Source organism: Ischnura elegans, chromosome 4 (genome assembly GCF_921293095.1).
Source record: "Ischnura elegans chromosome 4, ioIscEleg1.1, whole genome shotgun sequence".
Classification (NCBI taxonomy): Eukaryota; Metazoa; Arthropoda; class Insecta; order Odonata; family Coenagrionidae; genus Ischnura; species Ischnura elegans.
Window position 1 is genome coordinate 53,264,185 of NC_060249.1, and position 15,235 is coordinate 53,279,419.

A 15,235-nucleotide genomic window follows, 5' to 3' on the forward strand; every position below is an offset into this window, starting at 1 on the left:
TTGTAATGGAATAAGTGTAGCTCTTGTTGTAAAATATAGTACACGTATAAATATGTAATTTAAAATTGCAACAATAATGGCAAAACCAAAGATTTGCAGCTCTCTACCTTAATGCAAATCGAAACTTGACTCTTTACCCGAATGAAGAAACGAAAAAAGCAAATAAATAAAATGGGTGAAAGCTATCGGCGGAGTATATGGATTACGGACACATTTTATGGCAGTATCAAAAGAGAAAGGCGAGAAAGACGAGATTATTCAGCGTTGAGGTGTGTCAGATAAAGCTATCGCGTCTCTGGATGTGATCAATACGTCATGGGAGATTTTCTTGTGAAATCCCGCGTGACAAAGAAGTCATCATCCATCACTCCGATGGTCCCATGCTATCGATGCGTCGCGTGGGCCGAAACAATGCGGGGATGAGATGGCGGAGCATGAAATGATTTTATGATACGCATTTTTTCACTTGAGAGTACCCCATAGCTATATGCATGTGTATTTTTATTCCAACGGCCTGGTCACCGGATACATTAGCACACATAAGTTAATGTGGGAATGTATGAACGCGAAAATCCACCGTGCGAATCCACTTTTGCGAATTAATAACCAGAAAAGAAAACCGTTATTTACTAGATTCATGCTAAATATCTAATTCTATTCCGTTAAAATTTCGTGCATTTCAAAATATTCAAATAATTCCGTTAAATATTCGCGCAAATTCTTACAAATGTGCATGCTGAGTAAGAGACCATAAAAGATGAGGGAAAAGACATATATCCATACTACTAAGAAATGAAGGGGAAAGACATATATCCATACTAACGGGTACAATACAGTGGCCATTATAGATATAAAATTATTGCATTAAGTGTCGTATGCGATGTTAGATGATAGAGATTATGAGTTATTTTAAATCACATTGTGTGACCAATGAAATTTGCTGACATCGTCTCATTAGCCCAATGTATTTTTAGATTCGTAGGATTTAGTTTTTTCGTTTGATTTCATGCATGAATATAGCCAAATATTGATATTCCGGCACAATATAATTGCTGCTCGAGGAGAAAACTCGTAATTATTTTTTCCCGAAGAAGACAATTTCATAATAAATACTTTGTGGTTGAGATTCAAAGTGCACTTGCATTTTGGCATTGTGACTTTTTCGGATCCTCTCTGTTCAGTGCTCGTAATACTAGGCAAAAATAGAGACAGTTTCTGAACCCTTTGTTGATAAAAGGAACACATTTATTCTCATAATTGAAGAGAATTGGTATTTATTTTTTATATTTGAGTATATTATTTTACAACTTGCAAACTTCAGTGGCTAATAATTCTTTGTCATTTGATATATTATAGGTGGAAAAAAATCGACTAAATGGTTGCATTTTTATCCTCTGGCTAATAAGTTTCTTTAGTTATGTAATTAGTGACTTAGAAAGAAGTCTTTTGAATGAAGCCGGTGCATACGCAGTAATAGGACCTCTGTTTGGAACAGGCAAAAACTTGTTCACCACTACAGTCATTTAGTTGACGAATAAACTTGAATAAATTTCCATTTATTTATTTATTTATAAACACGATCTATCTAAATGCGAAAAAGGCATAATAGGTACATTGCTAATAACTCTGTAGCCATCAAAAATCATTCCGGTCATGGTAAAGCAAATGCTATTGTTTAGTTCTGCATCGTATATTTAATAGAGAAATTGATTTATCATATCACTTGCAGTACCATTTTAAGTAAACCGTTCGCATAAAATTTTAGTTATCACCGACCCGTATAATTTTCCAAATTATATAATAAAATTATTCTAAAAAGCATATATTTTACTAATCCGTTAACAATTCACAGATTTTTTTTCCAAATAGCAATACTTTTTTTTATAAATAAAATTAAGGTAATAAGGCTGTAAGGCCTCAACGTATTAACTTGCACGAATTTACGTGAATATTTTTCACGGAAAAGAACTTGATATGGTGAATAAATCTAATCAGTTACGCTGTAAGGCGTAATGTGTAAACAAGAAGAGTAACAAAAAAGTATTCTCTTGTACAGCTGTCATATTGCAACGCTTTATCTGCACTCATATTCGCTTTCCGTAGACTCTTCGTGCTTTGAAATACCCCATAAAGTAAAGGAGAAGGAAATGAGCCTCTCTGACTGAGAGATAGGAGATGCCTTATTTTAAAAAAAGTCAAAGAGAGCTGATTACATTGGTGAGGTCCACTTGAAAGATCTCGGAGGATGTACGCGGTGCCTTGGCAGCTGCTGACAGTGACGCTCTCATGCGTCATCCAATCCTTGATGTTTATTCCCGCGTGGGGAAACCCAAATATTTCTCCGGGAGGGACCCCTTCGCTCTTTCGAGCTTACTGAGTAAACCGAAGTACAGAAGCGATGACATCTACCATGGGCATCCAGTGGCAAGAAAAAAATTTTTGTCGATCCAATGATCTAGCTGGAAAAGTGAGAGGTATTGCAAATGCTATTGTTTAGTTCTGCATCTAGAGAGGTATTTTTGTATTCTTTCGATTTATTTAACCTTTTTCAATTTTTTGACCCATCATATTCATTGGAAGATGATGTGTAAACGCTGATGCTGAAGTTAATTTTGTATAGCGAAATATTTCACGTACTCCATGTCCAGTACGAACAAATCTCAATCAATGTCGGAAGAATATATAATATATTTTACAAGTTTGAATCTAGTTAAAAGTTTAATTTTGGTTCCTTATCTGTTATCAATGAGTGAAAAAAGTGTTTTCGTCCAAAATATTGGTATTTAATTTTCAAAATATGGATTCATTGGGGATAGCGATGAGGTAAGCCTAGCCTTACTACGAGAAATGCATATTATTAACTTCTCAACTTCGGTTCATTGATTCGTATACCCTGCGAGTGTTTTTCTCTGCCCAATATTATTTTCATCATGCAGCACGTGACATCCAGTGTAGATTCCCTTCTCCTTTTTGGGTCCCCTTTCTTTGTATTCACATTCAGAGCGTGATGATACCCGCGTAGAGGTCTTGAGCAAAAGGCAAATATTCTCTCACAGGAAAAATAGTTGGTTCAACAAAGAATAAAATATTTAAAATTATCCCTTCATTTTGCTAGTAAAATAATTTATTTTGGCCTGTACATACAAAATGCTTTTACGCTGCTTTTCGGCTTCCCAAAGTTTTTCTAGTTGTGTTTGAGTAATAAGGAAGTAATATGCGCGATTTTCCGTGAAATATAATGCAAATTCGTCCGGATTTTAATTTTTTTCATCATGTTTACTTGAAGATGATGTGTCAGCGTTGAAGCTGAAGTTAAGTTTATATTGCGAAAAATTTCGCGTATTCCATGACCAGTACTGACGCTTCTCGATCATTTTTACATGAATATACATTATGTGTATAAGTTTAAATCTGCTTCCAAGGAAATTGGAGAGATAATCTATCATTAGAGTGCAGACTCCACTAGGCGTCAATTTACTGAGAACCTCTGATTTTTTTTAAATATCAGAATACTTTGTCACGGAGGTACTTTGAAGAACGTGATTTTTTAAATAAATTTTCAATTACGATACGATGTTTTCGCGTGTAATTATTGCTAGTTGCTTTTCTCGTCCTTCTGTCCGGTAGGTATCTCAATACTCATCTCCGTCATCCACACATTTCGGGGAAAGACTCATTTATGATAAACTAATTGCCCATAAGATGATTCATTTATCATAAATTGAAACGATGGCAATCATGAATGTGGGGGTCATGAACTGAATCCCCGCGAAAGTTCACGGCCAATTGATCAGTTTAATTAATTAATTAATATTCACTAAATTTCAATTAAAAATTTAAATTAATAAAATGCAGTGATCTCAATGTTTAGTTAAATGTTGTTTTTAAAAAATTACTGTGCCTGGCGATGATGCATAAATTTATTTCTTATAAATAAATGCCTTAACATAAATCACAAAACTTAACCGTTGGATGCGTTAAGAATAGCCAAGCGTAAGGCCTGTTTTAAACTAGACCCACTTCAATAAGGAGCGTAATTTTTAAAATAAAATTTTATTTAGGATTTAATGCTTTCGCAAGTAATTATAGGAGGTTACTCTTCTCGACCTTTCTTCCGATGATTATATTGAATAGATTTGAAAAGGTGTCCAAATGTTCCTGTCATTTTTTTATATTAGCATTTTTGCAAAGAATTTTGAACTGAAAAGTGAAGGGTCGCAGTCTAAATAATCGTAGCGTTAATCATGCGACCAGATTAAAATTCAGCGCGTATTTATTGTTTTCCTCGTTCAATTCAAAGGCATTTTCTCCTTCTTTCTCTCGAGCGCTCTAAATTTCGTGGAAGGGAAGTCCATTACGCTCTCGACTCAGATTTGTACCGGTGTCACTCTTCGCGTACGGAATATTTGCCCTTTTCCTCTTCGCCGAGTCGGAAAATAGGCACCCGACTCGCTCCATTACAAAAAAAAAAGATGAACGAAAAAAAACAATCGCGAGCTCTCATGCGCTTCCTTCAGGTCCCAACGGCAGACGAATTCAAATAGTCGTTCGTGGGAATGATTTAATTTTGAGGAAATTTCCCTGGTAACGTAATGCCGCATTAACGGCAAGGTAAAAATAATCAATCGTTTTTCGGATTTACGCCAATGAGAAATCATCATTAGCGGTTGGGAATGTTCATTAGACGAGGCAGTCGAATGGTGCATGTAAGCCCAGAATTAGAACTAGTCATAGCCAAAACATTAAAATAATGGCATTTGTATTTGGTGGCATTTGGATGTTTTATCGTTCTCCGGCTCGCTCCAATACCAAAAAAGACTAACGAAAAATAATAAACAACTGCGAGCTCTCTTGCGCTTCCTTCAGCTCCCACCAGCAGAGGAATTCTAATAATCACACGCGGGAATGATTTAATTACGTTATGTAATAGGTAAAAATAATCGTCTTTCGGATTTACGTTTCTGAGAAATCGTCTCTCATTACTATCGTTTGGGAATGTTAATTAGACAAGTCAGTCGAATAGTGCATCCATGCTCAGAAGTCGAACTAGTCATAGCCAAAATATTAAAATATTGACATTTATATTTGCTGGCATTTGAATATTTTATCGTTCTCCGGCTCGCTCTATTACCAAAAATAATGAACGAAAAAAAGCAATTGCGTGTTCCCATGCGCTTCCTTCAGGTCTTACCAGCAGACGAATTCAAATTGTCGTACGCGGGAATGATTTAATTTTGAGTAAATTCCCCTCGTAACGTAATGCCGCATTCACGGCAAGGTAAAAATAACCAATCATCTTTCGGATGTACGCTAATGAGAAATCATCACTTTCATTTGGAAATGTAAATTGCATTGGTGAGTATAATGCAAGCTCAGAATTCGAAGTAATGGCTAAAATATGAAAATAAAGACATTTGTATTTGCTGACGTGTGGAAATCGGATTTTTTATCTGATGTCATGCACATGACAGCCGAAGTAATGAATTGACTTAATTTGAAATGATATGAAGACAAATTTATTTTTTCGTCATTTCATTGCTCGCAAAAAAGTTATTTTTAAGATCTTCCGATACATTTGTTCATGCGGCCTTTCGCTGATGACTTGGATTTCCATTTAATTAAGTCATAAATATGCACATATATCAGCGGTTTTCAGTCAATATGTATTATTTTTCTTTTGTAACCATAGCTTATGTAATTTTAAAAATATTCAAATTTACCGATCAGCATGAGTGTCGATGGCCACCTTAAACTTGTCGGTATTTTTACTAATTATAGATCCCCCCTAACTTAACGGCCCGGCTCTCTCCAAGAGAACTCAAAATAGGTACATAACAAATGAAGTTTTTAACCTTTTGCTTGTATACCTTTCTTTACTCCTCTTTCCTTTCCCCTGCCAATTAACTAAGCTTTTTCTTCGGTTTAGCTTACAGGGCTGTATTCATTCTGATGCCTTTAAATCTGAAATGAAAGTAAATGTTTGGTTGAGGAAGTCATCTTGCAAATTTATTCTGTTCACTGCGTGTGAGCTCCTTTTTTGCTTTTTTTGCTTTGAGCTCCCGTAATACCGTTAATTAGTTTCACTTCCAAGTGAGCTTAAGAATAAAATTTTATGCTGATTAGAGCAATTTAGGCCTGGGGAAGTAATAGCATTGTAAAGTTACTTTCATGATTGTCAAACTATACTCGGTTTTCTGACTTTTTCCCAATTGTAACGTTTAATTTCTTTGTTGCTGGTGGCAGCCTCATGACTCAAAAAGTAATTATCTCAGATAACGTTCAGTGTTCACTAATGTTGTGAAGATTTCTCGGGTTTCACACCGGGAAATGTCATCCATATCTGCTTCCATAGTTTCGATGTGCAACTCGCATATCGTCCTGCATTGAATCATTTTATGCCTGAATCCTGAGGATGAAGGGCGAGCTGCACATTGAAACGATGGAAGGAGATACGAAGGAGCTTACCCGGTGTGTGAAAACCGAGGAATGTTCACTGCCATTGGTCGACGGAGAAAACAACATACGTTACATAATTCACTAGGGTTTTTCTCTCTTAGTTTGTTATTATAAATTGTAGCTGTGATCTAAATCTGGGTAGACCATGTTCATGGGCAAAAAGAAAGATTTTAGCGAGATGGATACCCAATTTTGAGCTAAATCTAACGCTGAAGTCGTGTGGAGCGAATGGTAAATTCGTTAAATGGATTCTTATTTTGCTAACTTAAAGCACCTACGCAGTTGTACTTGCAACTGGGTCGTAATTATTTTCATAATATTCAACTTTTGAGTTTTGATTCTCTCCAACATCTAATATGATTTGGCTTATTATGGAAATAGTTATATAATATTTTACTCCTTCAATAACGGATAATATTTGACGTAGCATCTTCATTCTGACGTAATGGCATTGGCTAGTTCGAATGAAAGAGTTGCATATGTTTTTTTAAACTAATTTATCCTATAAAATTTCTCAACCGATAGTAATCAGATTTATAATGTAGTCACGTGGGAATTGAAGGAGGGATAAATTTGTAATTTAACAATTTTCAAGATATGATTACTAAAATCGCACTCTCCGCTTTAGTCTTATGACTGCTATAAGTATTGGCAACAATTATCTTCCATAATACGTCATCCTTAACCATGGTTACACTCTATTTCCTTTTCTAGTTGTGATCTCTGACCAGATGAATTTTCCGAGAAGGAGGCGAAGAAGAGCCGTATAATCCATCGCATTAAAACTCTTGGAAATTCAAAACTTCTCCCTCAAAATTAATTACAGCTATAGGTACATGGTGGCTTCTTCTCTCGAAGAAAATGATGTTGCCTTTAAGAAAGCTCCACCAGCATGAAAACAATCCGGTAGAAAAGGCGTTTCTCAGACTCTGCATCTTTGGATGGATAAAATTGAAGAACAGAAAAGGCATTTTCTGGAGGTTTTGTGCTAAATGTATGTCAAATTGACGAACAGCACAAGAAACGAAGAATCTAGCGTATGAACAAAATTAGAAATAGCAGCTTGGAACAGGATGGGGAAGGTAAGAGACACATGAATTGGCCGTAAACGAATGTTTTGTTTTCCGTGAGCTATATAATGTTAGTCTCCTCAGTTTGCGGTCAGATTTTATTATTGAATCAGAAGTTTTCAGCGTACCTTGGAGCCAACCGCCGCTGGAATTCAAGCCACTGCCAGCTGAGCACGGTTAGCGGTTCGTGTGGGATGATCCCAACACTTTTGTTTTCTCCCATTGGTGCAAAATTTTAATTTCAATTTAATTCGAATTCGTGAAAACATATGGGCGTAAAAGAATCAATATTAGTCATCAGGGTATTCAGCTAAATTATTGAAGATTGAAAATAGTAAATCACCCTAGTATAACGTCCACATTTATCCCTGGCTATATGGTTTTTAGATTTTAGTTAATGCGATTTTTGTGGTAGTGGTATTGAAAAAAAGTAAAGTAAAAATGATAAAAAATGATGTGTTTAATAATTATATCTGTGAAAATAGATCTATTACATATTTTAGCATTTGTTTTATCAGATTTCAGCGCTTTTTTGACTGATTGACGTAGATCCTATCTTTGAAAAATTTGCGTGTGGGTACATAGCCCCAAGAGAATATTTTATCTCAAGTTATGAAACTGGGGCTCAGTAGTAAGGAAATGATTTCAAAGTAACTCTTCCTTCTCTGGAACATTTCAACATTGAGCCATATTTTAATCTGTTCGTTTGAAGAGTTTGAACTTCCTCTTCTGGAAGCTAATAAAGCAGTTTTTTTCCAATTAAGTCAGACGTAATTTCATCTGCGCTTCTAACATGATATTCCTTGTCTCTTTTTAACGAGGTCTATTGATTTATTAGTAGGATATTGAACGAAATTCGTGGATTTTTTTTCTTTTGGACGCTAAAAGGGAATTTCCCTTATCTTCAAATAACTCCGCGTATTTTTCCCGCCGGCGATCGAGGAGCCCTCGCCCATTCCCCAAGCCTTCCTGCGTTCTTGAAATAAGCTGTGGCCTCGCCCGATTAGATAGAAAATCAATATTTTGATTATTATTATCCCTCGGCTATTTGAATTCTTTGGCTGTAGGTTTTAATTTCTCTGCAGTGCGATAGCATCTCATCTTTCTGAGAATATCAGGAAGCGTATTATCAAAACTCATCGAATGAAATCATATCCTATCAAGAGTGTACAAGGGGCTGTATTAACTTTCCTTAACCATGGATGGAATTTTCGATGGCATTCCTGAACCTGGATTAATTTTGTAAAAGGGAAAATAACAAATATCTGATTCATTACATTCTTTGCAAAACAGTTACTTTAAACGAACCAGGCAAACGTTGAAATAATTTTTATGCGCTAATTCTTAAATTTTATAAGTCTTACGCGTTTATTAGCGTCTTGTTTAGCCATTTTATAAAGACCAAGATGTGAATATAGTTTAATGTGCCTGTGATAAACCGTATGAATCGATTTTCAGAGCTTTCAATTTAAGGATATTTATCAAGTATCAATCAAAGTTTGGAGCACCCAAATGAGAAGTTCAGACGCTAAAGGTTTCTCTGTGAGTTTTTTATTACAAATTATAGAGATGGACCATCTTTAGTTGAATATATGCCCTGAGTTTATAATTTTTGAATTTGTTTAGGTAATAATTAGAATTTGTTTCTTTATTTGTTCTCCGATAATCCTGGAGGCCCGTTTAACCTTAAGATCCAGAATACCCGTAAGATTTTTACGTTCTCTCGAGATAAAACACCACAGAAGGTAACACGTTGCTAACAAAAACTGAACGGTGAAAAAATTATAGTAAATTTACGGAGAGACTAATTACAGCATAAGAAATGTTGGCGATAAGAGGAACTTTTTTAACGATATAATATTCGACCAAAACTCTATAACCTTTCTGGAGCATCGTACTCTCTTAATTTTTAAATTTCGCATCTATTTTAAATATGAAATATCCTGGGATGACGTCTTTTAAATTACCTCACCATAAAATGCATTGATCCCTTCGTTCCGAGATCAGGAATTAAATAATTTTGAATAAATAGTGAGAAAGAAGGTGTAAAAATTACAGCAAAAAGATATCACTATCACGGGCTGATGAATGATTTCGAGCATGTTTCTACCGGTTCAAGAAAAAAAGGAAGTGCACGAAACACGCTTTAAGTCATATCACGTGACATTTGGAGTTGGGAGGCATTCCGATTGAAATGGGGGTTTCGGCAAAAGGGCGATGAGAATGCTCGCCGGGGGAAGAGGATCGAGCCCTCGAGATGATAGAGGGGTCTCGGTCCGCATTACGAAGTCTTTCGCCCGGAGGGAACACTCGTCAAGGGCCCTCTTCCTTCCACTCTCATCCTTTGAGACCCCTCTCAGCGTTTTGTGGAAGCCGTGAGGCGGGTGGAGGGTAGGGGGTTGGACGGACGCTGCATCTTAAAGGCCCCCGACTAAATCTGGACGGCGGCAGTGGAATGCACCCAAAGATATTCGCCGACTGAGCACCGCCGCTCGTCTTTCGCAGAGCTCTCATTTTCACTGAATCCGTATATCACTCAGTGAAGCCTTGAACTTCCATCAACGTCAGGATGAATCAGCACAGTGCACGCGAAATCATTAAGAAATCTAAAATCGTCAATTCAACGACTGCAAAATATTCTATTACGTCCCGCGTTTTGCCTTTTAACCCATTATAACCAAATGTTTCTTCCAAGTAACATCAAAAATGTATAATTTTTAGCTCTGTTCAGGAAAGATTTAAACTACGCGTTCTTTTGTGCTGTGACGTTTAATGGTGAAATATGTAGATGCCACTATAATTATGATTGAGTAGAAAATATACACTTTATAAAATGAGAAGTCTTGAAATTTAATTTCTACGAGAAGCAGCTCTGTGTTGGAAAGGGTTAACGTCTTAGGTGATACCTTGTGGAAATCGAGAATCGATATGATGGTAAAGATAAAAAAGCTGTTTTAACCTTGCTAATGAAAGTGTATATTTTCGTGTGTAAATGTATTTCGTAAAATGTACTCGTATATTTTCGAAATCTAGGAGGGTTAAGAAATGAAATCTGTGGAAATAAAAAAGACTGTTTCACCTGTGTCATGATCTCTAACCCGTATATCACAGTGAAGTCATGAGCTTCCATCAACGTCAGAATAAATCATCACCGTAAGTACATGCGACAACGCTATGAAATGCAAAATCGTCAATTCTACGGTAGTGGAGTATTCAATTACCTTCCGTGTTTTACCTTTTAAAGCCTGTTTACACGGTTAATTATGCCTAAGTGAATACGGTATACACACTTAAGTGAATGCCTAAATGTATGAACGCGAGTACATTTAGTACAATTCATATATGTACCGTGTAAACAGAAGAGTTTCTGTGTTTCCGAAAGCCCATTCGTTAATGTATTTGATCTTGGGTAATTCTATAGTTACATTTTAATTTCATATATTGTTTTTACTGCTCTCTTCTTCCAACTATACATTTGTGTAAATTAACGGCATATCTTGTTATCAATCCAACAATTTTTCGGAATTCACGATCCGGCATTGATGAAACAAGCTCAGCTATTTATTGCTCATCAACTTCGCTTATGTAAAGGAGTGAAACATAAACACGTTTTCATTTGTTTATCGTTGAAGGGTAACCTCAGCCCTTTCCTCTCGTATTTCCGATAGGCTGCCAAGAACTGGACAGAAAATTATGACTACTCCATCCGTCGCATTAGCAAGACTGGCTCTGTTCAGCGTTTCTGCGGAGGTAATAATTCATCATAGTTAATCCTAGGTGAGTTAGGTGGTTTTATTTATTTTCACCCATTCGTTACGGGAGATTTCTCACAAGGTAGCTGCGTTGGTGCACAATACCAGTCCAATTTGCTCTCACAGCGACACCTTACGTTGCTTGCTGCAATAATTCATTTTGGTACTAACACGCTCCGTTTCCTGTGACTGCACATTTGAATTCCTTCCAAAAGAGAGCTCCACGGGGAACTCATCGTTGATTAATTAATTCATCATTTAATGATCCTCGCAGGTGTGTCGGTTATTACACCCACAAAACGTCTCTGCAACTAGGTAATTGTCAATCGCCAGAATTTCAAAGAGGCATTTTATGCCGGGAAGGGGAATCATTTTTTCTAAGGTTTCGTCCGTAATTATTAGGAATGGCCGTAAATACAAAGAAGTGATTTTGTAATCTCTATCATTGTATGTTGGCATACTTTGCCTCAAATTTGGATTGTTGTTTTCGTAGTTTTTTTATTCTCTTTCACGCAAAAATAAGGTCGAAGTACTTATTTATTTAATTATAAATTTTGTATAACTATTCCAAATGTTAAACTTCGCCTATTTAAATAATGGTCGCCTAATGGGTTATCTTTAGGTGCAGTAGCGCGTTAATTTTTTAGTAGTTTTCGGTCAACGTCACTCGTGTATAAGAAAACGTGGTGGCCTAGAGGGTGGAGCATGGGGAGAAGAGTCCCGGGTTAAAATACTCGGCGAAGCCATCGCACTCCTCCAAGTAAAATCCTCGAAAGGCGACGTGTCCCAGGGAAAGGAATTGGCTACACGTGAAAGTTTCACACGCCTGTGGCTTTGTCCGGTGTGAGCTCTACCCTCACCCATCCAAACCATCCTTTGAGTTGAATCGTTGATAGAGTGACACCGCATGAATTCGTTCAGAATGTACAATGTTTAAAGGCCGTTTTACACGGTACACGGAATTGCGCGGTCTGATGTACGTGCGAAGGCGCAATCAAAATTGCGTCGTGGAAAGCAATGAATTGCTAAAACACATGCGAGAATGCGTGGATGCTAGACGGCAAAATAGCCCCTGTTCTAATTTCGTTCATGCATTCGCGCAATTCCACGCCATTTTAGAAATTAATGCAGCTCTAACCTGCGCAATTCCGTGTAACGTGTAAAACGGCCTTAACAGCGCGCATGCCAAGAGAGCGTGTAAGCCAGAGTTGATTAGTCCATAGCTTCACCTATTTTCCAAACGATATACTGTAAGCGTAATGTTCCCAATAATTAATCATTAAAAGAACAAAGTTTTAAAATTCAGCATTCCCTGATTCTCTTCTGTATCTCAAGTTTTAGTTCATTCGGTATGTTCAACCCAAGGTGGATTTGATAGGAGTGGATTTTCCTCATTAATTTTTTGGCCGTTTTTCGTGTGCACATTAATTTCACGTTTTTAATGAGGACCACCTGCATTTTTGCACAGAATTATGGGAATCAGAGAGTCACTGATATGTTCACTTTTACTATTTCCACTCAAATAAACACAGTTGTCCTGGATATTAATTACGAAGAAAAATCGGGAGCGGCGACACGTAAGTTACTTTACAAATCAAAAAACACACGTTGCTAACACAATTGATAACTGTTCAGGACGAAAAATCAGGGACGACGACGTGTACGAACAAATGCCACTATTTCCATTACATTTTGTTTGTTTTCGCGTCATCAACCAGAATTGTTGTTAATTATTATTTGACTCCTATTGTTTCCTTTTTGTCGTCATGGAGAATACGCTACATTTAGGTCATGCTCTTCAACCTCTTAGGTTGATAGTTTGTAAACGCCTCAATTGGATTTGAAGCCTAAGCCCTCACTTCCAATTTCACAAGTTTTTTCTTAGTCAAACGTTTTACGTATTGCACACCGAACTTTAAAATCAATACTCGCCAAGTTAGGCAATGCTGCGTAATAATTGGTAAGGAATCTGCTAAATCACTAAAGGATTTCTTTATTTTGATTTTACATTTAATTCAAAATTAAATATTTAAAAACTCACTACTCTTTTCTAAATTTGCACAGCATCATGTGTCTGTCCTCCAGATACCTATAGGCGTTGAGACGTTTTGTGAACTTGCGAACGTACAAAAGGGAAAACATTCATTCTTGGCCATAAGTTTTCAGCATTATTCCCAGCAAAATTTAGTTTGGTGTATATCCATTGATATAAATCAAACTAATGCAAACGGTCGATATATTTCCAATATCATTGGATATAATTTTGGATTTTTATTTAGGCTGAATCTAATTGAGTGTATATATCGACTGTATATTCGTATCGAACGATTAAACGTTATGAAAATTTTCTTCATACTTATTGGGTTTATTTATAGGTTTTTTGCCTTTTTCCGGGAGAAACTACTTTTTAAAACTGTTTGTTCACTCTTGTTCGACTCAATTGTCGAGGGATTGAGATAAATTGGAATAAACATTGTCGAGACTGGAACGGTAAACAAGGAGCAACAAGTCTCCTCGGCTAACTTGTTGAACTCGCGGACTTCGGCTGGGATCAGCCGTCTCGTTGCATCGGTGAGGATTTCTGGAGTGGAGGCGCACGTTGCTTGGCGAGGGAGGCTTTGAAAGCGGGCGGTTGATCGTTCTGCTGCGCTCGAGGTATTTTGATTGTTGTCGAAGGACTCGCTGCCAAGTTAAGCCCCCGCCTGAAATGCGGTCACCGCGACCGAACGAGAAAAGATACAAGGTTAAAATAAACAGTATTGCACGATGATTAAAATATCAAGTTACTACGCCCTGGTCTTAAAGGAAGGGGCGTTAAAATAAGCATCGATAAATATGTCACTGGGTGGTCCTGTTACCGATATGGTTATTGCGTTGATTTGAAATATAAATGTTTTGGGGTTTCTGAATATTTGGCTGATCGTATTATATTTGACAGATTCCTATTCTATAGACATTCCTGTCTCAGCCAGGATTTCATAGTCTGCGAGCGTTCCACAAAATTTAAATGATGGATGGAAGGAATTCGGATTTTCCTGTCAGGTATTATGGTTTAAAAAGTTTTCTACCGGTGAAGGTAAATTCACAAGGAGGAATTTGCGCCCAGCCCCCTCCCAAATTCAACTTTCCTCTTAAATGCACATTCTTCCTTCTATTACATTTTTCAGCATCCCCTACCCACTTAGCACTCGTTCTGAGTATGTAGAGCCCCTTTCTCCTCTTTACTATCTCCTGCAGAAATGTAAATAGCAGTTGGTAAAATTTCAGGAAAACAAATGGTACTCCTTCGGTGTTTTGGCAGAATTACCAGGATTTTCTACGCTGAAATAAAACTCCTTTTTGTGGGATTTTCAGGTTAGTTTAGACTCCGTGTTGACGTTTAAAATCCGATCATTCTAGACAAATGAAATGGAATTTGTCCCAATTGGAATAGTAAGGTAAAATTTCCGCAAAATAAATTTAAATCTGAACCGGGTTTCAATGCAAACATATGTAGGCAACATGTTATATCTATCAAAAATTTTTCCCACGAATTGAGTGGCGCTACTCATAATCTTGGACAAAATTTGACATTCTCTATTTTTGCATGTTATTGAAGGCCATGCTTTTAAAGAACATTTTATGCAAAGAAAGATAAAGTAAAGAATAATGAAAAAATAAGTAGTGATAATTATTTTATTACTGACTGATAAATATCGATATTTAAAAATTTATTTATTTATCAAGTAATAATTCCTGATTACAAAGTAAAAAAAAAATGAATTTGTCACCATCATGTTACCCTACTTCATGTGCGAGGCCATAAAATAATATCCCACTGTGGGGAAATTCGTCTTTCGACGCAGAAGTGGCGCCACATAATTCAAGGAGAAACTTTTTTGACCCGTAGTAACACCAACCCGAAGATACAGGGTGTTTCGGGAGGAATGTGCAATACTCCAGGAGGTGGTATAGTCG